General features: G+C 42.8%; 1 protein-coding gene and 1 pseudogene across 7 annotated transcripts in view; one reads left to right on the top strand and one right to left on the bottom strand.

Annotated features, from left to right (window-relative positions):
* NEDD4L (NEDD4 like E3 ubiquitin protein ligase) overlaps window positions 1-23,437 on the bottom strand; it is a 359,045-nt gene that overhangs the window by 221,028 nt on the left and 114,580 nt on the right. Inside the window, exon 1 of one of the 7 annotated variants that reach the window (XM_050944659.1) lies at window positions 22,895-22,974. The exons of the other annotated variants lie outside the window; for them this stretch is intronic. The gene's annotated coding sequence lies outside the window, so the exon portion shown is untranslated. Of the gene's footprint in view, window positions 1-22,894; window positions 22,975-23,437 lie in introns of those variants that run through there. 7 annotated transcript variants of the gene reach the window in all.
* Window positions 19,023-19,577, top strand: LOC127047003 (60S ribosomal protein L18a-like; annotated as a pseudogene).

Genomic DNA, 23,437 nt, shown 5'->3' with positions numbered 1-23,437 from the left:
GCCGTATTTCAGTGGTTCTCAAATTGTGGTACATAAGCTGCAGTCAGGTGGTATAGTTGAGTTTAAATTTTATAATATCAGACTAAATATCCATTCTAACTAGATTGCTTAAGAGTTACTGAAGTCCTATACCACATAATTTGCAGGTTGAGATGCAGTATACTGTCAGAATTATTGCCCTACATTGCAACAGTATCAAGAACCATTGATCATGGTTGGTCTGGCCATATAATAATTTTTTTTAAGCCTCGGCCAATTGGTGTTTAGTTATGTACAGCAGATCTTTCGGTGAGATCTGAAGTATTAGAACCAATCTTGGAATCCTATCAAAACAAAACCATGTATAATCTGCATGTCATCACAGCCTCCACCTCCAAATACCTGAGGCCCCTTTCAAACACAATAGGTGAAATCCTGCTCCCACTGAAGTCAATGGGGATCAGGATTTCACCCGATAGCTCCATTCTGCAGCCAAAGCATTTCAGTTCTCAAATTCTGAGCTATATTTGTTCCTGATGTTGAAACAGTACAAAAAGGAAGGAAGACATGCTCCACAGCAGTATCTACAGCAGGGCCGGCTCCAGGCACCAGCCCAGCAAGCAGGTGCTTGGGGCGGCCAAGGGAAAGGGGCGGCACGTTGGGCTCTTCAACGGCAATTCAGCAGCGGGTCCCTTGGTCCCTCTTGGTGGGAAGGACCTGTCGCCGAAGAAGAAAGTGGCACAGTGGAGCTGCCGCCGATCGCTCCCCCCCCCCCCCCACCTTGCTGTTTGGAGCAGCAAAAACCCTGGAGCCGGCCCTGATCTAGTCACTACATTCCACTGTGGCTAGGTTTACACCAGGAGTGGCCAACCTGAGCCTGAGAAGGAGCCAGAATTTACCAATGTACATTGCCAAAGAGCCACAGTAATACGACAGCAACCCCCCATCAATTGCCCCCTGCTTCCAGTGCCTCCTGCCCGCCGGCAGCCCTGTCAATCAGTGTCTCCCTCTTCCTTCTCCACCTCCTGATAGCTGTTTCGTGGGGTGCAGAAGGCTCAGAGGAGGTGAAGAGCGAGGGCACAGCAAACTAAGGGGAAGGGGCGGGAAGGGGTGGAATGGGAGCAGGGCCTATGGCAGAGCCAGGGGTTGAACAGTGAGCACCCCTGGCATGTTGGAAAGTTGGCACCTGTAGCTCCAGCCCTCGAGTCGGTGCCTATACAAGGAGCCGCATATTAACTTCTGAAGAGTCGCTCTGGAGCCACAGGTTGGCCACCCCTAGTTTACACTATGACCACTGGCAGAAGCATGTAGGGTACATGTAGCTACATGTCACAATGAAAAACAAGCTTCATCCACACTGCAGTGTGTAGTACAGGTCAGTGAAAGACTCTGGCAGCAGGGAAAGGCTTCAACGGCACCCCGCTGCTGGAGCCTCTAACTCAAGGGTCGGCAACCTTTCAGAAGTGGTGTGCCGAGTCTTCATTTATTCACGCAAATTTAAGGTTTCGCCTGCCAGTAATATATTTCAATATTTGTAGAAGGTCTCTTTCTATAAGTCTATAATATATAACTAAACTATTGTTGTATGTAAAGTAAATAAGGTTTTTAAAAAGTTTAAGAAGCTTCATTTAAAATTAAATTAAAATGCAGAGCCGCCCCCCCCCACCCCCCCGGACCAGTGGCCAGGACCTGGGCAGTGTGAGGGCCACTGAAAATCAGCTCGCATGCCGCCTTCGGCGCCCGTGCCATAGGTTGCCTCCCCTGCCCTAATCGCAGTGAGAAAAGGCAGCAGGGAAATGCCCTGCTGGAGCCTTCCCCCCATTCCCCCCCGCAGTCTCTCTCTGTGGAGGGGAAAGGTTCAGCAGCAGACAGGCATTGGGACAGTACACCACTGGTGTAGACAGCTTGGACAAGTGAAGAACCATGTAGGGTATGTAATCATGTACATACCCCACGCTTCCAGTGTGTATTTACCTGCATAAGCCATGCCTTGCTGGCTGTTAACACACATGCAAGGGGGGCTCTGTGTATTTGGACTCTATGCGCTACCAAAATAAGCGTGCAGCATAGATATGCCTCTGTGAATTCAGATGATATTTACCCACCTTGTGTTTGTAATCCTAGGGAAGAGGATACCAATACCAGGATTTTACAATTATTTTTTGTAAGCAAAAATTTTAAAACTAAAATGAAAACAAGGAGTGCAGTAGCACCTTAAAGACTAACAGATTTATTTGGGCATAATCTTTTGTGGGTAAAAACCCACTTTTTCAGATGCACCGGACCCCTCATTTTTTGCGTGGATACAGACTAACATGGCTACCCTTCTGATACTTAAACTAAAATGTTTTTTTTTAAAATTGCTTCTAAAGTCTGATTTTTTAAAAACAACTTAAAACATAGGTAGCATTTTTAACCCTTAAACCTTAAACTGTAACCCAAACCATTTTTTAATTTATCTTTGATGACCAAAATGTGGCAAGTCTGCAGGAAATATACTTGCATAGCTATATCACCATAGCTATGACAGTATAATCCCATAGTGTAGACACAGCCTACTTGCACAGAAGGGGTTTTTCCAGTGGGGTAGTAACACAATTTCCTTGAACAATGGTAGCTAGGTTGAATGAAGCGTACTTCCATCAACATAGCTACATCTACACTGGGGATGAAGTCAGCTTAGTCAGGACTGTGGATTTTTCATACCCCTGATGCAATTATGTCAGCCTAACTTGTAAGTATAGACTAAGCCTTAGACCGAACTCCAGGCCAGTGCGTGAAGAAAAATTACTGTCATTGTAATGGATCTGAAAATAACCATGCATAATCGGGCACATTCCAAGTGAATCTGTTTTGTAGTTGAAGCATATCTGTTTTTAAAACAAGAGGAAAGTTTATAGGTTTCTTGTTTGCATAGAGACCAAGGTTGTGAATATAATGGGCCAAATCCTGTCCTGATTCGCGCCTTGTGCAACCCCACTGACTTTAAGGGGCTGCAGAGCATGTAAATTCAGGAGCATCTGGTCCATCATTACTGAAGTTAAATAACTAGAGCTGATCAAACTATTAGTTCTGAATAGTATTCATGGTGAGTTTAGCCCCTTTTTATATTTTGAGAGTGGCCTGCATGAAAATCCTGATTTTGATTAGTCAGCCATCAGTATTCATCAGAATTCTTTGAATCCATTGTAAGCCTTTTGGATTTTCATGAACTGTTCACTTCAGCTATTTATTATTCATTATTTGCATTGGGATCATTTAAGTCATATGGTATTGGCTCTGATCCACCATTAGATTAAGAAAACTTTATAATATGAACAACAAACACTCAACTTCCAAGTTCACAACATTCCTTCTAAAATAAATAAAAGTGTCAGGACTCAAACATTCACAAATACTCAAGATGAATAATAAGCCTACACCAATCATTGCAAATACAACTCAGCACTTTTAATAGTGAAAATATTCATCAATCAAGTTTTAGATTCAAATAATTTAACTAGTTCTTAAAAAAAATAATCACCACCTTTAATAAACATGCGTTGTTTTTTGGTTGGTTGAAAATGAAATCTAAGATATTTACATATGTAATATTCCTTCTAGTAAGAACTAGCTCACTGGGTGCCTTTGCTTGTATAATGACAGGTTTCAGACAGGCAGGAATGGATTTATGTATTTTAACATTCATTTACATTTAACTCTTAGCGCTGGTTATGTTCGTCAACCAATGTAATAAATGAGACAGTTTCAGTACAATCAGAAAACAAACTTCTTTCTATACTGTTCTGCAAGTTTGATCAAATATGACATTTACAAACATTCCAGGCTGCAGGGCTAGGATCACATCCTAGAGCATGCATAATTAGGGTTACCAATTTTGGTTAGCCATATTCCTGGAGACAGGGTTGGCAAACCAATACATAATTAAACTACAGTAGAACTTTATGCCGAACCTCTTTTTGTCAACAACAGCAGCCTGTAAAACTGCAATGAGCAGCAAATGTTTCATCCAACTGGCAACCTAATTTGAGTCTACTGCGAATAGGCAACTGAGATGTATTTGATTTTAGTAAGTTGCTAATTTAGCTGTAAAATTCTTAAGATTTACCGTTGGAACAAGTCACCTTCTCTCTTGACAAATAAAACCATACAGCAGATTGTGTCGAGCAATTAAATCTGTACAGGCTATTTGGCTAGATGCTCCAAGAGTTCTGCTCAGTTTTGTTCCCACATTTACATACTTCACAATATTTAATAGACATACTGCCCAGGATCTATCTTTCAGCTTTATTTGTTCTCTTTAAAAAGGGAAGGGAAATGCACTCAGGAAAGACCTTGTGTTATCACAAAATAAAGTTACGCTGTAGTTATTAAGAGATAGCTGTCTGCAGTCAAAGCTATAGCTGAAGTCTAAAAACTTTCTTGAAACATGAATTATAGGTGTGGAAATTTCTACTAGATAGTGTGCAATAGCAGGTAGTCAGATAAGGATTAGCTATTGAATTTACAGAGCATACTATTGCCATTCACAAGCACAATATCAGAGGATTCAAATGTACTATCCTCTGCACCAAAACATAGTTCCAGTCCACAATCTCCATCATATTGATTTTGGCTGGCTGCCTTGCTCCATGATTCTGTTCTGTATCCATGCTTCCCACTGCATCCTTTTATGGCTGATTCTATGCAAGGAGATGCAAATCCAGCTTGATGGCCACATATCAGCCTTTGGTTTTGCAGGGCTGGACACTGCATGTCAAGTGAGCATATCTGATTTTGAGATTAATTTTTGGATTAGAAATGCACTTCGACTCTCCAAAACTTTCTGCTTCTCCTAGATATAGCCATTTGTTTCCACTGGGAGATATCACTGGAGATAGGAAGACTACCCCCCACCCCCACAGAAATATTCAGTGGTTAAAGAGCCTGTCAGAAAACCCTTTAAAAGGTTTAGATGCAGATATCACTTAATACAGAGGTTCTCAAACTCTGGTCCACATATCATTTCAGGCAGGCCCCAGCGTGGCTTCATTAACTAGGTGCCTGGACCCTGGAGAAGCAGCACATGTGAGGTGAGGTGGTGGCCTTGGGGGGGGGGGGGAATAGGGGTAGGTGGGAGGGGGCAGTGGGGTGAGAAGAGGGTGTTGGGGGCAGGGGCGGCTCTAGCTTTTTTGCCATTCCAAGCACGGCAGGCAGGCTGCTTTCGGTGGCATGCCTGCAGGAGGTCTGCTGGTCCTGCGGCTTTGTCGTACCCACTGCCGAATAACTGCCGAATCCACGAACCTCCCACAGGCAGGCTGCCAAAGGCAGCCTGACTGCCGTCCTCGCAGGGCACCCCCCGCGGCTTGCCGCCCCAGACACGCGCTTGGAGCGCTGGTGCCTGGAACCGCCACTAGTGGGGGGGGGGGGGAGATTTGGGAATACAGGCCTGCAGCGGACAGAGAAAGAGGTGACTTTCCCCAGCTCCAGGGCTGTGGTTGCAGGGGAGAGATGACCCTCCTTCCCAGCCTCCGCTGTGTGGCTGCTGTGGTGGGAGAGACTCCTCCCCCCCGGCACTTCCCAGCCTCAGCTTAGGGGCTGCTCCGATGGGAAAGAGAGCACATCCATCACATTAGAGAAGTAAGACTACTGATATTAAAATAGGAGTTGTGCGCTTTTATTAGCAGAAGAAAAAAATTAATATTAAAGATTTTTTTTAATACAGCACTTTTATCGAAAGCATTTTACAATAGTTAACAGTACAAACAACATTTGGAAAGACCATTAAGTAGTCCGCCGAGATCATCTGCAATTTTCAAGTGGCCCGTGAAAAAAAAAGTTTGAGAAACACTGACTTAATAGATATATCTATAAATGGTTTGTTCAATGAAAAGAAAAATTCCTTTTCCCATTACTGCCAGCAATTTGCAGTGGAGCAGGAAGGGCAGCCAAAGATATGTATGTTATCTTTACAAAATAATGAACTTCATACCAAAGGCTCATCCCATCAACATGTCTAGAAAGAGCAAATTATACATTAAACGAAGAGGATAATTTTTGAAAGGGAAGAATTATTCTAACACTGGAGAGTCGATAACTTTTTCTGTTCAACATCAGATGAACTAGATAGAAAATGATCTTCAATTTCCTACACCTTATCAAGGTATCGTCTTAAGAAAAATTACGACAGAGCATAGTGTCTCTGAGTAAGCGTTGGCAGGATTGGGTCCATAAGCAGTAAACCTGTATGTCTTAGGCTTTCATTGGTAAAACTTTTGTTGTTCAGGGATGTGAAAAAAATACCCGCCCGGACGAAAGTTTTACCGACAAAAAGCACTGGTGCGAGAACTCTCTCCTGCCGACAAAGAGCGGCTACACTGCGCACCTTTTAGCGGCACAGCTGTGTTGCTAAAAGGTGCATAGTGCAAACATAGCCTTATTAAATTGCCAAAGATATCCACATACCCAGCAGAAAGAAAGTTGTGGGATTTTGGCATCTTTGAAAAAGTATCAGGCAATTTTGAAGTGTCATTTTACCATTTGCAAGTAATTTCTAATAGCAAATAACCTTGAAAAATGTTTTTCTGAGAAGTTCCTAATTATTCAAGGATACCACAATGGCATTTTAAATTTACCACGAAAAACCTACTCAGAACAGTTGTCTAAATATTTGCATGCAGCACTTACATCCAAATGTTATTTCCAAATGAAAAGGAATTAGTGGCATTATTGTTGACTGAGGACAGGGATCATACCATATCTCTATGTGGTGTAAACATGAAAACCATTGCAACTAAATATGAGAAACAAGGCAACGATCAATATCTGAGTATGAAGAACCGTAAAACAATCTGTATTTGGTTACCACCAAAAAAAACCCTAACTGCAGTGCATTTACTTACACGCTTAACATCATGTTTAAAAAAAAAAAAGAAAAAAGGAGTAGCAATACAGATGCAGCGGAATGACATCCTAATGAATGAAGAAAATTATAGTAACAGTCTCACTTGAATTTTATCCACTTTGTACTGTCTATATGGGGGACCATAAAATTTTGTTAGTGCTGTATAATCAGCTTGCTTTTACATACTCTCAGACATCGACCCTAAAACTGACCAGCCAGAAAGGATGTAAAACAGATGCCAGCAAAGGCAAAATTAAGTAGTTCAGCAATACAGAATTAAGTTGGAACACGCAAGTATGGCAAAACTCCAGAGGAGTGGGGTAAGACTCCTTAGCTTCTAGTTTTACAAAAAGAGTTCTACAAATTTTAACTGGTTGAAAGAGTCCTGTCAAATTCCTTAAGAGAGACAAGGTGGGGAAGGTAAAAGACAATTATCTTTTCCATAACTGGTGTTCGAGACATGTTGCTGATGTCCACTCCATGTTAGGTGTGCGCGCAAACCACATGCACCAGTGCCAGAAGTTTTTCCTTCAGTGGTATCGATAGGGGACCAGCTCTGGCACTCTCTGGAGTGATGCGCATGTGCTGCGGTATAAGGGGTGCCACTGGCTCCCCTCACCCTCAGTTCCTTCTTGCCGGGACTCTGACAGATGAGAAGGAGGGCAGGTCACAGAACGGACATGAACAACATATCTTGAAGAACACCAGTTAGGGAAAAGGTAACTGTCTTTTCTTCGAGTGCTTGCTCATGTCCGTTCCATGTTAGGGAACTCGCAAACAGTACGAGTGGAGTCGGGTAGGAGTTCATGGATGTGTAGCTTGTAACACAGCTCTGCCGAACCCAAAGTCATCCCTAGCCTGCTGGGTGATGGTGTAGTATGCTGTGAACGTGTGAATCCAAGACCATGTTGCAGCTCTACAAATGTCCTGGATGGGAACATGCGCCAGGAAGGCCGCCAAGGACACTTATGCTCTCATCAAGTAGGCCTTCACCAGAGGCAGTGGTGGGACCTACGCCAACTCATAACAGGTCCAGATGCAGGAGATGATCCAGCTGGAGATCTTCTGAGAGAGCTGGGTCAACCTACAAAAGGGACTAGTATGCACCAAGTAAAATGCCAAGGCACTCCAGACATGCAGCCACCTCTCCTCACTGGTCTTGTGCGGCTTAGGACAGAACACCAGGAGAAAGATGTCTTGGTTGCTTTGGAAGGAAGATATCACCTTTGGCAGGAAGGCTGGATGGCATCACAACTGTATCTTGTCCTCGTAGAAGATCGTATATGGCAGTTCCAAGGTCAGGGCTTTAATCTCCAACACTCATCTAGCCAATGTCACTGCCACAAGGAAGGCGACTTTCCACGATAGGTGAGAAAGGGAACAAGAGCCCAAGGGTTCATCAGGTGGACACGTGAGGTCCCATTGGGGGACAGGATCCCTAACGGGAGGGAAGAGCCTTTCAAGGACCTTCAGGAACCTGACCGACATCTCGTGTGAGAACACTGATTAACCCTGGATCAGCGGATGAAAAGCCGAGATGGCAGCTGGATGAAATTTGATAGAGAGGAGGGCCAGGCCATGATTCTTCAGGAGCAGATATTCCAAAATGGACTTCAGAGAAGAGCGCGTAGGGGACACGCTATGCTCAGACGCCCAGTAGGAGAACCTCATCCACTTTGTCTAGTATGCTGCCCTAGTGGAGTAGTTTTTCTAACTTTCCAAAAGGACCTGCTACATCTTCCTGGATCAGGCTTGCTCCTCTGGGTTCAACCATGCAGCATCCATGCCATGAGGTGAAGGGAGGTGAGGCTGGTGTGCAGAAGGCGAGAGAAGGTCTGGGCAGTCCAACAGCTGCCACTGGGTGGGGGTAGGGGAATGCCTGCCAGATCCAACAGCATGCCGAACTGATGCTGGCACGGCCACGCCACGGCGATCATAATGACTCAAGCCGTGTCCCTCTTGATTTTTGACAGTACTCTGCTGACAAGCGGGATGGACGGGGACATGTACATCAGACTCCTGACCAGGACAGGAGAAAGGCATCCAAGAGAGTGCCCCTGCTGAGGCCCTGCAGGGAGCAAAACTGATGACAGCTCCTGTTCTGCTTGGTGGCAAATGGATCTACTCAGGGAGTTCTCCACATCTGGACCACTTTTGAGTTGAGCGACCACTCGTGATGAGAGAAGAAGGATCCGCTGAGGTGATCTGCCAGCATGTTCCTGAGGCAGGAAAGGTGACAGACCTCCAGGTAGATTGCACGCTGAATGCAGAAATCCCATAGGTGGAGTGCCTCTTGACAGAGGGCTGACAGGCATGCTCCCCCTTGCCTGTTTACGTAAAACATTGAGGCTGTGTGGTCCATCAGCACTTGAACCACTTGGCCAGATAACTGGGAGGAAAACCGCCCTGAGCTATTTGAGGTTTATATACAACTTCAGCTCCTCTGCGGACCACGTACCTTGCATCTTAAGCCATGATGGTGAGCATTAACGCTGGTAAGGTGACCTATGTTGGTAGGCCGGTGACTGTACCAAGTCCCAATGAAGGCTTTCACAGGATCAGCATAGTACTGAGGGTGAATGGCTACAATGCTCCTAGTACTGAGGTCACGGGATCGTGCATGCGTCGGTAGTTCTACACCGTACTACCAGCAACTGACACTTCAAGCCTGCAGAGCAATGTCCGGAATCCAGAAACTGGCGCTAAGGGCTTTGATTAGTAGACAGCCCTGCAGTCAAGCGCTAGCAAGATGCTCCCTGAGGTGGCGAGCGGAGCTGTATTGATAGGGACCGAGAGGGTGGTCCAAGGGCAGGCTTACCCTTGGATCAGAGAGCTGCCATCACTGGTGTGGGCAGCACTGGAAGGGACAAAATATCCTGCGATGCCTGCAGGACCTCCGGGGTGAATGGCATTTCCATACTGCTGTCTGGGGTGGCAGGCGCATCCCAGGATAGACTACCCACTCAACTGAAGCTGGCGTCTGATTCCCACTTGGAGATGATGAGCCGCCCTTCGTAGGTCTAGGCTTGCCTCCCACCCTCTCCTTTCCCTTGCGAGCAGAAGACGACCTCTCCTGGTCTTCTTCTTCTTATTGGCAGGTGTTGTGGAGGTGGATTTTCACCTGTCCCACAACAGTACTGGCATGGCGCTCTGCACCGAAGCTGCAGTGCTGTGCACGGAGTCTGTTGGAGGCTGCTCTGGTGCCAGTGTCAGCACTGACTCCATAAGGAGCACTTTAACTTGGATGTCCTACTCTTTTTTAGTGCGAGGCTTAAAGCTCTTGCAGATGCATCACCTGTCACTAATGAGACTACTCGTCTGGTGGTCACTGACCAGCATAGGCTTCCTACAACAGTCGCAGTTCTTAAACCCCAGGGAGCAGGGCATGTGCCATCCCGAGGCTAACTCCCATCTGGGGCAGTATAATTAACTAAAAACACACTCAGGGGACTAATATTAACTGACAGAACTATTTACAATAGAAGGTTCACAATGAACAGTTCTAAAGAAGGAAAGGTTTGCTCAAGCAAAAGGAACCTTCCAGCACCGTCACTTGCGGTAAGAAGTAATGGAGGGTCAGGGTAGCCAGTAGTGCCCCTGATAATGCGGCACATGCCCGCCACTCCAGAGGGTGCCAGAGCCAGGCCCCTATGGATACCACTGAGGGAAAAACTTCTGACACCAGTGCATGTGGCAAGCGCACACACCTAACATGGAATGGACATGAGCAAACATTCGAAGAATATCTTATTAGACAAACGTCTGTTGGTGAAAGAGAGTTTTTGAGCTACAAAGAGCTCTTCTTTAAAACAAAAATGTTTAATTCAAGATACTAAACACTTAAAAAAATTTCAAAGAGAAAAAAGTTCTACTGCACTGTTATACGATGGTACTCAACAGCACAGCTACTATTTACTAGCTCATATTGTAAGGTGAGAGCTTCCTCAAAAGGACTGTTATGGGCAAGGAGTGGTGTTCCCAACACTTGGGTAGTGGGCAGGTTAAAAGCAGTCAAGCTAGGCTGATTGGGAAAGCAGTCACAGCTGTGGCCAGCTCAATCAGAGCCCAGCTGGCCCATATAAGAAGCTGAAGGAGTCTCTCTCTAGCAGTGGAGAGAGAAGGACCTGGATGCCTGGGAGCAGGGTACCAGAGGTAGAGCAGTGCTGGGGAAAGGCAAGGGGAGCTGAGGAGCTCCAGCCTGGTAAACCCCCCAGGCTGCAGGCCGTGGTGAAGGTGTACGAAGCTATTGGGGCTACAGAGGTGCAGCCTTGGAATAGGTAGAGGCAGCTGGTCTTAACCCCTTGCCAATGATGATTGGCCATTACAGACTGCAATCAGCCCCAGTGAGCAGGGGGCTAAATGATCACTGGCAGATCACATCCTTCTTCTCTCTTTCTGAGGCAAGGTGGGTTTAGCAGGCTGAGGGTTCCCCTGGGAGGGGAGACCCAGTGTGGGGGGCTACTGCTGGGGCAGATCCCTGAGGTAAAGGACACGGGGGTCTGACAGCCAAACACCCCATCACTTGCCTTCACGTGGCAGAGACGTTTTTACTGGAAGTAAGGGTGTGAACGGCAGGTACCTGGTGCTTTTAGAATAACCAGATTGGTGGGCCCTTTGGTCTGGGGATACAGAGGCAGACTACTAAGAGGAGGAAAATGTTTATCTCAAACCCCCATCCATAGATTAAATGAAGCCTGGTATTGGGTTGTGGCAATATTAGTACCTCACTGTTAGTGGTTCACCAAGTCTACAGAAACAAGGTGGGAAGAGAGTGGGTGTGCACTTAGTCTAACTGGGGAAAGGCCCTCTTACTGTGGTGTATGAATGTTTTCTTTTTGTGGCAAGTTACCAAAGGTCAGTAGAAGAAACTAGTTATAAAGAGAGGTGAGACTGGCATCTCTGCCAGGGATTGCTGCCAATGGTAGGAGGGCATTTCAGCCCATGACAGAAGTTTGCCAATCTCAAGCCTGGGAGACTCAGACCAATTGCATTTCTGGAAGCCAGCATGTGATCAGCCCTCTGAAGAGTCAGGGGGATAGGCGGTCAGAGCGAAGAGTCAGATGAAAAGCAGTAACCTACACAGACAAATAAACCCTGTGACTGTAGTCATCTAAGTATTCACATCCTACACACTAATGCATTAAGATTGGTAAAAGATATGCCTTGTGAGGCATCACGACAGCTACTTATTAATATCATTGCAAAATGTATGCGTTAATGTTATATGTCGAGTTATGAATTCCCTCTGTATGCTGTCACTAAAACATGTTTAAGGCCAGACAGCCTAGCCTAGGTAAAGATGATAAACAGGCCTGTCCTTGACAAAGATTCGTGGGTTTACATCAATTTACATATTAGCTGTAAACAAAGCCACTGAACTAACCAGCAGGGGTTATATCCCGATCCTGAACTCGAGAGAGAAAGAGTTAACACAGCTCCAAGAGACCCAGGAGACTGAATCCCCAGGTGTCTTCTTGACTTGTAAGACAAAAACATTCCTTTGGGGATATAAGGAACAGAGAGAGACTCCACCTTTCTCCTTCATTTTAGGAGACAAAGAAACCAAACCACTTGATCTCTGTGATGGGTCCTGGCCAGTAAAAAGCTGGAAAGGAGACTGTAGGTGAGAGAAACCATCTTGAACAAAGACTGTATCTTGCTATATTAAGTTGTAGACTTTTAGGTATGTGTTTTCACATTTATTTGCTTGTAACCACCTCTACCTCTCTCTCATTTACTTGGTATTACTTAACCCATGCTCTTCTGTTAATAAACTCGTTCTACTATAAACAAATTCAGTGCTGTGCCTGAAGGTGATGTATTGAGTCTTTAATGTTCTTATGGCTATAATGACCCATGTTGCCCTTAGCATTAAGGAAGCTGATAAGCAAAATACTTCACTTGCCAATATTGAGAGTTGCATTAATGCTAACATTTGGTGCCGCTCATTGTTCCAAGTTGGATCTATGCTGTGCATCAAAATGAAGGCTGCAGACAGAAATCGGTGAGTTGAGGGGCTAAGCCCGTTTCTGCACAGGCAGCCGGAAAGGAAAGACAAGCTTTTCCACAATACACTGTGGAAGTATTCAGATAGCCGCTCAAATTAATGTAGCGCTAAGAACTCCGGGATATGCCCCAAGGGGCCTTTCACCTCACACAATGGAGTACAATGATAGTGTGGATGCAGTAACTCGAGTAGGGCTTTGCAGTGTGTGCACTCTTACCTCAATTAGGGCAACTCTAATGGTCACATGCAAATGTCACTCACTCATGTTTGAACTAAAGAAATACTCTAAAAGTACCCTCACAATACCCCTGAGCGGCATGTAAGCAAGTATCTCGATTTTATAGATACTTTATTAAAGTTACTTGCTCAAAGCCACACGAGTGGCAAATGTAATCAATTAAAGCTCTTTAAGCACATTTCTCAAAGTGGTGGCTTTGTCACAGAGTAACTGCATGTTTTTATTTAGAGAATTGACAAGAGTTACTGTTGAGAAATAAGAACTCATCTTGGCAACAAGTATTATCAAGTGCCATTTCTGCCAAACATAATGCTAACATTTGGTGCAGCTCATCATTCCAAGTTGGATCCATTTAAAATTGTACACGATTCTTTCTGAAGTTCTTTAAAAACTGAGCCAGATATCTGCAGATTGGAATAAAATACTTCTAGAGGATTAACTATCCTGGTCAGATAGCGACTGATCATTGACACTCCACAAGTTTCCTGATAATTACCTCCTAACAGTTTTGGTAAGGTTGGTGATGGTCCCACGGAATGACCTGATGCTCTTATCTGTCAACCAATGCTCTGATCCAACAGTCTCTCCAAGCAACTAGACCCTTGCTCCTATGTATAACCCCACTTACTTTATCTGGATCTGCTGGATGCTCAGCACTTATCAATTGGACTGCTTATTTAGTTGCCTAAAATGCAAACATAGGAGCCTAACTTTAAATAACCAGTTTTTAAAAAAGCTTATTCCAAATACCCTTTTTGGTTATCTAAAAATATCCTAACTAATGAACATTTGTCAGACACCTTCTAGTCACCAAGAACTTACGTAACTGCAATGTAAAGAATTGTCTAATTACAGTCATAGTTACTGGAAACCCTGCCACATCATTTGAGAAATTTGTCATATAATCATTGGAGCATACTGAACTACTCATTGACTCATTCAAACATATAGTGCATAGGACCAAATGTGTTTCTGGGAGCTGAAGAATAAAAGTATAAAAGAAATGTTTGTACAAATAAAGGGGTATGCATGGGGGTTTTGTGCTTTTGTTTTTTGTTCTGGTTTTTTATTTGGTTGTTTTAAAGAATAAATCAGTTGTGCTGTAATTTATTCTTATCTGACTTTTTTTTTTAAAATGAGTTGTCAATTTATTCCACAGATACTGTATTTTTTAATATCTGTATTTAGAGCGCCGATTCATACATGCAGTTATTCTGTGACAAAACCACCACGAGCAAGCACATACTGCACTAAACAAATAGGAAAAAAGGTGTTGAGCCCATTTGTTTTCCACAGGATTGAATGTCTCCCTATCACTGGGTTTTATTTAATCAAATGAGAATTTCAGAAGTGACTGCAATTCTTATTTAGCATTAATAAAACTCCCCCCAAGTGCATTACCAGGAAAACACCGTTGTTATCCTCACATAAAACCCTGTGATAGTCTATACTCTTCCAAACCAAGCCGCGTTCATTTAACAATAGTTTCTGTTACCTGGAAAATTAATGTGAAATAGGATTCTTCTGCAGAGCATTAACTATACTATGTCAGCACCTGAGGCACATACACTCATCTCAGACAACGGTCTTGATCCACATCCATTCTTCTATACTGATGCACCTTTTGGATTCTATGCTCAACTTCCATCTCTGAAGTCCCTGCCCTGCCCCTAAGTGCAGTGCACACCTTAACTGCCACAGAAATGTCTGCGCCCCTTTATTTCCTTTTACAGCTTCTTAATCATCACCCCTCTGTCCAACAGAAGCCATGTTCTTTCTCTCTCCTATGCTGCTTAAATTGCACCTGAGGTACTATAAAATGAAGAGATGATGGCAAATAATGAGCATACCATGGATGATTCAGTAATTAAAGTTAGCCTGGGACTCCGGAAACCAGAGTTCAAGTCTCTGCTTTCCCACAAATTTCCCAGGTGATCTGGGGCATGTCATTTCTTGCTGTGCCTCAGCTTCCCATCTATTATTATGCCCATTTTACACTTTCCTACCTCACAAGTGTGTTTTGAGGATAAATACATTAAAGATCATAAAGCATTCCAATACCACAGTAATGGGGGCCAGATAAGTACACTGGAAATTCTTAGATTATAGCACAAAAGAGCAGTTGGCTTGAATGACTAATGTGACTTCCAATAAGGAAGACAAATGACCTTTTCATGACTCAGATGGAAAAATAATTTTAGATGGGGGTGGGGTGGAGAAAAGGTACCCTGTAAATTTGTAGTTCGGTAGGAATAAGGAAGTTAATTTCATCTAATAATTCAATCTGATAAAAGCATACATTATATACACTTGCCATTCTTTCATACCCTTTTGCTGCAATAGTAAAGAATGGGATATAAACGTAATTTCACAACAGCATACGAGTGTTGACTTACAAGTTAAATATTTTGCTTTGCAAAGTCCTCTGATGGAGATGTCTAAGTGACAATTATAACTCAACTGACAGCTTCTAAATGATTTCTAACTCTCAATTCAAGATAGTCCAGGCATCACTTTGTCATTTTCTAAAACAACAGGTTTTAGGGTTTAACCGTTCTCTCTGTCTTTCTCTCAGGTTTCTTCAGAAAGGTTTGCCTTTCTTTGAACTTTGCCTGCTCTGGAGAGAAAACATGATCTACCCTTGGTGCATACATGCTGCTCTCAGCTTCCTGATGTCTCCAGCCACACCCAGACAGCCTCCTACTTTTGTTTACAAGCTCAGCAACTATTCCTCAGCAAATCAGATGCCCTTTATCATTGCTTAATATTCTCCAACATGTTTCTCTCAATGCATTTTACTATACACTTTAACCACCACCACCTACAAAGGGACAATAATATAGTGTTGATATTTCTTAAAACAGGTAATGACAATTCTTTCATTCTTGACATCCAACTAAAATCGGTACTTTTTTTAAAAATAAAAAAGAACAGCGTTTTATCACATTCTCTTCTCCTCTGTTATGGTATCTTCATATTGTGTTACTACTACCACCAGAGGGATAATTTTTGGGCTCTTATTAGCCAAAAGTTTACTCAGCTTGTCACCACATTATTATACACTACTTGGAATCACAGAATTTAATGATTTCTTAAAGTAAATGTTCATGAAAACGACTCTAGTAGTTAACCGCGCTTTACTTCATTGCAGTTTTATTGCTAATAAAGGCATTCGCTGCCCAAGGACAGAAAATTGAATTGCAACAAATTTTAATACAAGCATGAAATAATTTTAAGATAAAGGTAGATTAGAAAAAAATATTTCAATTCAAGTTCTCTGTACCGGAGCAGAGGCACTCTCCTTACGGATAATCCTGAAGCAAACTACAGAAGAAGAGTAAGGAGAGCGCGCAAGCCTCTGCTTTTGTACACAGGGGAGAGGGAGAGATTTTTCTCCTTGAGTTATACATTATATCTGTACTTGACAGTAGTATTGATGCTTATAGGTTTGCTGTGTAAAAGTTTAATCAAAAGTCTATTGACATAAACAGCATTTATTCAATGAACAAGGGGGGGATTTAAAATCAGGTGCTTTTTTGTTGTTGTTTGGGGAGAGAGCGGAATTTGTAGGAACCATGACATGTATTCAGTTATTAGCATAGCATGGAGGTGGCAGAGGGTGAAAAGGAGTGGACTAGTTATAAAATGTCTGCAGGCAGGATCCCTGCACACAATATCCTAAGTGGATCAACGAAGGCTAATCTCATCTATCGAGAAGTTATTTACACAAACCCATAGATTCATAGACTCTAGGACTGGAAGGGACCTCGAGAGGTCATCGAGTCCAGTCCCCTGCCCTCATGGCAGGACCAAATACTGTCTAGACCATCCCTGATAGACATTTATCTAACCTACTCTTAAATATCTCCAGAGATGGGGATTCCACAACCTCCCTAGGCAATTTATTCCAGTGTTTAACTACCCTGACAGTTAGGAACTTTTTCCTAATGTCCAACCTAAATCTCCCTTGCTGCAGTTTAAGCCCATTGCTTCTTGTTCTATCATTAGAGGCTAAGGTGAACAAGTTTTCTCCCTCCTCCTGATGACATCCTTTTAGATACCTGAAAACTGCTATCATGTCCCCTCTCAGTCTTCTCTTTTCTAAACTAAGTAAACCCAATTCTTTCAGCCTTCCTCATAGGTCATGTTCTCAAGACCTTTAATCATTCCTGTTGCTCTTCTCTGGACCCTCTCCAATTTCTCCACATCTTTCTTGAAATGCAATGCCTAGAACTGGACACAATACTCCAGTTGAGGCCTAACCAGCGCAGAGTAGAGCGGAAGAATGACTTCTCGTGTCTTGTTTACAACACACCTGTTAATGCATTCCAGAATCACGTTTGCTTTTTTTGCAACAGTATCACACTGTTGACTCATATTTAGCTTGTGGTCCACCACGACCACTAGATCTCTTTCTGCCACTCTCCTTCCTAGACAGTCTCTTCCCATTCTGTATGTGTGAAACTGATTGTTCCTTCCTAAGTGGAGCACTTTGCATTTGTCTTTATTGAACTTCATCAGGTTTACCTCAGACCATTTCTCCAATTTGTCCAGATCATTTTGAATTTTGACCCTGTCCTCCAAAGCAGCTGCAATCCCTCCCAGTTCGGTATCATCTGCAAACTTAATAAGCGTACTTTCTATGCCAACATCTAAGTCGTTGATGAAGATATTGAACAGAGCCGGTCCCAAAACAGACCCCTGCGGAACCCCACTTGTTATACCTTTCCAGTAGTATTGGGAGCCATTAATAACTACTCTCAGTACGGTTATCCAGCCAGTTATGCACCCACCTTATAGTAGCCCCATCTAAATTGTATTTGCCTAGTTTATCGATAAGGATATCACGCGAGACCGTACCAAATGCCTTACTAAAGTCTAGGTATACCACATCCACCGCTTCTCCCTTATCCACAAGACTCGTTATCCTAACAAAGAAAGCTATCAGATTGGTTTGACACGATTTGTTCTTTACAAATCCATGCTGGCTACTCCCTATCACCTTACCACCTTCCAAGTGTTTGCAGATGATTTCTTTAATTACTTGCTCCATTATCTTCCCTGGCAGAGAAGTTAAACTAACTGGTCTGTAGTTTCCTGGGTTGTTTTTATTTCCCTTTTTATAGACGGGCACTATATTTGCCCTTTTCCAGTCTTCTGGAATCTCTCCCGTCTCCCATGACTTTCCAAAGATAATAGCTAGAGGCTCAGATACCTCCTCTATCAACTCCTTGAGTATTCTAGGATGCATTTCATCAGGCCCTGGTGACTTGCAGGAATCTAACTTTTCTAAGTGATTTTTAACTTGCTCTTTTTTTATTTTCTCTTCTAAACCTACCCCCTACCCAAAGAGAATGTCAAAGCGTGCTCAGATTAACAACACTTTGCATCTTCTAACAAGAGTCCTTTGAGCAGGAACAAACAGAATCCTGTTTAAAAATAGTGTGCAAATGAAACTGTTAGGAACCTAATTGGAGGGTTCTGTAAAAAAAAGCAGCAGTAAGAGCTTTGAGATGTCAAATTTTTGAAGCAAGACTTCTCAAGAAGCTCCAGAACATACTCAGTTATTTTCTCTTTATTACAGTTTTGTCAACTCTCACGATATTTGGCATTTTGTCTTAAAGTCCCAGTTCTTGAAGATATACAATCTCAGGAGAATGTCAGCTTTCATTTAAAAAGGTCCTGCGGGTTGTGGAGGAAAGTGGAAAATTATGAACCCCTGAGAGTACGTCTACATAGGAGCTGGGAGCACTGTCGCACAGCCTGGGTTGACGTACTCGTGCTAGCATACTAAAAATAGCAATGTAGACACCCAGGCTCTGACGATTAGGGAGGGACAAGCCTGAATGTCAAAGAAACATCTACAACAGCTGTTGTTAGCATGCTAGCTGGAGCGCAGGTATCCCTTCCTTTTCTGGGTGGCAGCGAGCGAGGCAGCACTATGAAAGCATCGGGCACCCTGAGGGTGTACAAAGTTGTTGGGCGATACCTTTCTACTTCTAAATGTCCAACACCACCCCTCTGTTGGATGCGTATCTTTGCTCCTAATCATGTTGTTGCCAAGTCCTATTTCTGGTACTCTGTGTCTCAGCTGAAGAAGAAGTCGTCTTCTGGGGAAATTGTGTACTGTGAACAGGTATTTGAAAAGTCCCCTTTGCGGGAGAAAAACTTTGGTATCTGGCTACACTATAATTCTCGTAGTGGAACCCACAACATGTATAGGGAATAAAGAGACTTGACAACTGCTGGTGCTGTTACACAGTGCTACCTTGATATGGGTGCCCACCACCGTGCCCGTGTTCACCCTATTCAGATCATGAAGGTTGAGGCGATTGCTGCTAGCAAGTGCCGTAGACCTGCAGGCAAGCAATGCCATGGTTCAAAAATCAAGTTCTCTCTGCCACACAGAGTTCTGCATCATCAGCATAAACCACGTTTCACCACCAAGAGATCAAATACATTCTTCTAAATGCAAGAATATTCTGTTTGCTCTGTGTTACAATAAAATTCTTAGGGGAGTAAAGGGGAACTAGCCTGCATCTGTAAACACAGGCTGTGAGATTCACTCCCACCAGCCATCAAGACATACCCAAAAAGGCTCAGAAGCCAGAAGGGGGAATAAAAACAGAACCCCCAACAATTTATTTAAAATCTCATGATTGCTGGGACTCTATTCATAGCTAACATATGGGGATAGGCAATGGAGTTATTATATTTGTCACGAAACCGTTTATATAGTATCAATAACCTCATGTTATCATATTCCATTTATAACAAATAGAAGAGGAGGAGTGTGCAGGCACATGTGAGAGAGCAGTAAGACTTATGTCCCCAGAATGGCTTTTTTCAGTTCATTAAAAAACTGGAGCCACCTACCCCCAAAATAAAATTTAGTATCACTTGTGATCCAAGTATTTACATGCCAGGCCTCTCTTATGAAAGGGAATGTCATGTTTCAAAAACAGTACTATTATTTCAAAGGAAACTGAGGTCTTGAGCATGACTGCATTGCTATTAAAAGCAAAATGGCAGACATTCCTTTGTGATATCCAAACCTCTCCAGTGAATATCACAGCACATGTGATTCTGACTACTGAGAGAACAACGTGCTGGGGGATATAATCTGGTTGCTGCTCTGATTTAGCCTCTTCTGACATTTTTCTTGAACAAAGGGGATTCTGAAGGTCCCTCTCACTCCCTTGCACAGACATGCACACACCCCTCTCTACAAACCCCGAGGTAACATAACAGTGAATGGTAATATTACACAGCTGATAAATTCTGCTAAGCATGTTCATAGACTTTTAGTGACTTTTTCTAGGGTTGATCTTTGGGACCCACAAAGCCCTCAGCTGTGACTCCTTCCCTCTGACTTCAGGGATCAAACATACTTCTGCTCATTAAAAAATAATATTTCTACCTCACAGATTGGCCTCTGGGACTTAAGATGTGTGGCCAGTCTATTGATAAACTGGCATGCACGCGTCCATTTGTGGAAGAAAGGAACACCAACACCACTCAAGCTGCTTACACATAACTTCCGTTGCTAGAAGCTCCAGCCAGGTGATTGTCCATAACTGAGCCAGCTGCTCATATCTCTCTTCCCTTTAAAAGCAGCAAAGAGTCCTGTGGCACCTTATAGACTAACAAACGTTTCGGAGCATGAGCTTTCGTGGGTGAATACTCACTTCGTCAGATGTGGGTGAATACTCACTTCGTCGGCTTTTACAGACCCAGACTAACACGGCTACCCCTCTGATACCCTCTTCCCTTTGTAGCCAAACTTAAAGTGCAAGAGAGTCAGTGTGGTATAGTGCAAGAAAGTCCTGCATTCTGACAAGGGCACTGTCAGACTCCTTCTTGAGCCTTAGTCAAGTCACTTAATCTTCCTGCGTTTGTTTCCTTCCTTTGTAAAAAGGGTTAGTATTTACCTTAATTGGGATATCAGGATCTTTAGACAATGTTTGTAAAATGCTAGCACAAGTGCTCACATTCAACAGAATGCATATAAAACCTTCCAGAAGCTACAGACAAAGTGATTCTCAGGCTCTAGTTAGTTCATATTGAGAACTGCAGAGAATTACAGCATCATTTTCCAGATCACAGAGCACCATGCCCACTGGAGGATGCAAAGAACCAGCTGAAGCTGGAGCAAAGTAGCAGCACAAGTTTCCTTCATGCTGCTCCGCTGACATGGTAGGATTCATAGATTCCACAGTCGGAAGGGACCATTGTCATCATGTAGTCTGCCCTCCTATATAACACAGGCCAAGAACTTCCCCTGAATAATTTCTAGAGCAGATCTTTTAGAAAAAGATCTCGATTTTAAAATGGACAGTGATGATGAATTCACCATGACCCTTAGTAAAATTATTCCAATGGTTGATTATTCTCACTGTTAAAAATTTACACCTTATTTCCAGCCTGAATTTGTCTAGCTTCAATTTCCAGTTGAATCATCTGATGATTCCAATTGGATCATCTGCTATAAATTTACCTGCTAGATCAAAGAGCCCATGTGAGTACTTACAGGCTGGAACAAATTGACTCCTTAACCTTCTACTTGAGTGGATCACTGTAAAGCAGGTTTTCTAATCCTTTAATAATTCTCGGGGCTCCTCTCTGAACTCTATCCACTTTTTCCAACAGAAGAGAGCACAACTGAAGTCATTTTCCTGAAGAGGGGCTCAGCTTCCAAGAGCTTGGGAAATGCTGCCCTAGAGCACTTTAAAATGTTGACAATTATGCACATAACTTGGCTCAAGCAACTAACCTACATTTCTCTTACAGAGATAAGCCATGAGGGAGGCAACAATACTCTCCGCATTCATTTTTATAAACTAACAATCAGTTCAATATTTAAGTGCTCTGAAGAATTTTTAGTGATTTCCTCCAAAATAGTATCTGCCTGTGCATGGTGATACAATCATGGCAGATAAGAGATGGTTACATCTGGGTGTGGGGGGAAGTGCTTTGTTTTGCAAGCTCACCTAAACACATTTAAAGTTACGGTAAAGCCTTTGCTTTTTGTGTGGTCCAGAATGACTGGGCAATATTTGCAAAAGACAGAGCTCTATGTTTTGTTAGGAGATTTTTAAATTTAAAAGCAGTAAGGGAATAAACAACACCATGCCATTTTCAAGTTAATACTGGTGAACTTCTCATAGACTTTAGGGTCAGAAGGGACCAACATGATCATCTAGTCTTAACACAATTTTTAAGAGCAAAATAAAAACTTAGCAGAAAAAGTAAATAGCAGCGGTCAGAAGACAGTTAAAAAAAGCAGCCTTATTGTGACAGAATGCCTATTAAAATTGTTTTGTTGCTATAAGCATTTCTTTTGCTTGGCTGTACTGTAGGAAGATGCAAAAAGGCACAAGGATTAGTTGCACCTAATGCTTAGGAAATATCACCTCAAACATTTTGCTTATATTTTGTCTATTGCACTTTGTCTTTTCTGTTTAGAGTATAAACTCTTCAGGGTACAGATTGTGTCTCCCTGTGTGTTTATATCACACCAAGCACATTCTGGATCCTTTCAGATAAGAAATAAGGCACACTGTGTTTTCACTGTTATATAAGTCTCAGATACCACTCCGAAAACAAAGCATGACACTCTTACTGACTGCTCTTGAATAAAGAACCTGAAGAAGAGCTCTGTGTAAGCGCAAAAGCTTGTCTCTCTCACCAACAGAAGATGATCCAAGATATTACCTCACCCACCTTGTCTCTCGAATAAAGATACACTTACATTCAGGAGAAAAATATTTCCGACTTTTGTCCTTACCTTATTTCTTGCTCACAATCAGAACCAGCAATGTACCATATCCAAGAGTAGTAAAAGCCAGCAGTATTAACATAAATCCCAAATCTATTTTACAAGCAGACATACGCCTCAGCTTATGTTTCCAGACGTTTAGCAAAGCTTTAACATAACTAAGAAGGTATTCAAAGAACTGCTAGGTATAATGATGATTCATATCAAAGACAGCTACAAAGAAATGCCTGTGGGTGAAAGAGGAGTTTAAAAAGTACTAAACTCCACCTATAGTGTCTCCACCCTTCAGGGTTTTAAAAGAACTACCTTGTGCTCTAATACTCATAACCCTGTTCAATGTGCTTTCCATTTTGCATATTTATTTGCTATAGTAATGCATGAAGAGCACAACAGGTTCAAAAGTCTTCTTAGAAAAAAAGCTAAACAAATTTTAATCTTTACATTTTTGTTTCTCTCACTTTGCCCAAATAAAAGCATAAAAATAAATGAAAAAAATTTACAAAATATTTTACTCCAGAATCTTTTTAAAAACAAACACACACACATTTACAG

The sequence above is a fragment of the Gopherus flavomarginatus genome, chromosome 3 (genome assembly GCF_025201925.1).
Source record: "Gopherus flavomarginatus isolate rGopFla2 chromosome 3, rGopFla2.mat.asm, whole genome shotgun sequence".
NCBI lineage: Eukaryota > Metazoa > Chordata > Testudines > Testudinidae > Gopherus > Gopherus flavomarginatus.
Note: the sequence above shows the minus strand (reverse complement) of the source record. Positions and strands in the feature narration are given on the sequence as shown.